This window comes from Monopterus albus, unplaced genomic scaffold (genome assembly GCF_001952655.1).
Source record: "Monopterus albus unplaced genomic scaffold, M_albus_1.0 scaffold51.1, whole genome shotgun sequence".
NCBI classification, from domain to species: domain Eukaryota; kingdom Metazoa; phylum Chordata; class Actinopteri; order Synbranchiformes; family Synbranchidae; genus Monopterus; species Monopterus albus.
In genome coordinates, this window is record NW_018127931.1 from 6023110 (window position 1) to 6023740 (window position 631).

Sequence of the window (631 nt, forward strand, 5' to 3'; positions counted from 1 at the left end):
GGGGGGGGGGGGGGGGATGTGTAACCAGTAAATAATAAAGACAGAGTGTCCTGGTAACGTTCCCAGACGAGGCCACCGCTCAGTCTTCCACTACCTTCACCTCAGAAGTTCCCGCTCTCGGGCCGGTGGCTCCGCCCACTCAGTATTTAAACCCACAATGTCACCGGGCTCGTGCTTCACACCGGAGACCGTCATCGTCACTGACACGTTTGGATTGCTTGGAATAAAGCTTAGTGCTGAACCCTGATTCTGAGCTAAACATCCCAGAGAGAGGGTAAGATTTTCTACACACAACGAGCATGGTTTTTCATAACATGTAACAGTCTGCAAATTAAAAAAATCCGAAGAATTTTTAGTCTACATAAGTTTATTAGGTGAATATGAGGCGTAGCCTAAATATGCGTTTTGATGAAGAATCCACTGAGGTCTTTTTTTTTGTGCGGATAGAGTCTGTTTTAAAAGTTACCCAGTAGGTTAAAGGTCTAAATGAGAGTGAAATCACTCATCCAGCTATGTTTGGACTTATTGTTCGCTTTGAGCAACAGGTTCATTGATCATTTCTGTTTTCCCAAAGGTTTCATCTATAACCTATCTGAACTGAACATCGACGTTTAAGGAGCTTTCATCACCC